The 1,015-nt window shown below is 35.5% G+C and overlaps 1 long non-coding RNA gene across 1 annotated transcript in view; it reads right to left on the reverse strand.

Moving 5' to 3' along the window:
* LOC128248116 (uncharacterized) overlaps nt 1-1,015 on the reverse strand; it is a 96,209-nt gene that overhangs the window by 5,490 nt on the left and 89,704 nt on the right. The gene's annotated exons all lie outside the window — the stretch shown is intronic.

Below are 1,015 nucleotides of genomic sequence, written 5' to 3' on the forward strand. Positions count from 1 at the left end.
ACACACACACACACACACACACACACACCTATATGAACAAACATACATACATATGTATACATATGAAATATATATACGGATAGTTATGTATGCATATGCATATATCTATGGTGTATATATATATATATATATATATATACATGCATATATATGTGTGTATATATGCATATATACGTATATATATGTATGCATATATGATATATAGATATGTATATGTGTGCTTGTGTGTATGCGTATTTGCGTGTGTGTATATTCGTCTGTATGAGCATGTGTGTGTGTGCTCGTGTGCTTATTGGTGTGCGTGTGCGTGCGTGCGCATGCGTATAACTGATACACAAGTGCTAAACGCTGCACGTTTTAATTCATCTAAAAGTGAAGTATTTTTTCCGCTAAGAGTGCTCAATAAGAAGTTTAAAATTAATTAATTAATTAATCAGTTAATTAAGTAATTGGAGATATAAGAACAAAGTCTCTGAGAAGGAAATAAAATGGAATGGAAGAATCTTGGACACAGTATATACACTATACACAAATACATTAGATTAAAGGATATATATTTTTAGCAAACACAAATTGTTAACGAACTGTGAAAATTAGTTACCAGAGGTAAACCACGAACTTTTCTCTCTGTGACCAGAAAGGTGAGTTTACCTTGGCTACTTTCTACATATTTTACTATTTCATCAATGGTCGATTACATATTTGTCTCTCCATTGACAGAATTACTGCATATGGATGTTAATAGTCGTAATAACATGCATGCATTCGGATATGCTGTTGGCACTCCGTCGCTTACGACGTCGAGGGTTCCAGTTGATCCGATCAACGGAACAGCCTGCACATGAAATTAACTTGCAAGTGGCTGAGCACTTCACAGACACGTGTACCCTTAACATAGTTCTCGGAGATATTCAGCGTGACACAGTGTAACAAGGCTGACCCTTTGAATTACAGGCACAAAAGAAACAGGAAGTAAGAGTGAGAGAAAGTTGTGGTGAAAGAGTACAGCAGGGTT

Source organism: Octopus bimaculoides, chromosome 6 (assembly GCF_001194135.2).
Source record: "Octopus bimaculoides isolate UCB-OBI-ISO-001 chromosome 6, ASM119413v2, whole genome shotgun sequence".
Taxonomy (NCBI): domain Eukaryota; kingdom Metazoa; phylum Mollusca; class Cephalopoda; order Octopoda; family Octopodidae; genus Octopus; species Octopus bimaculoides.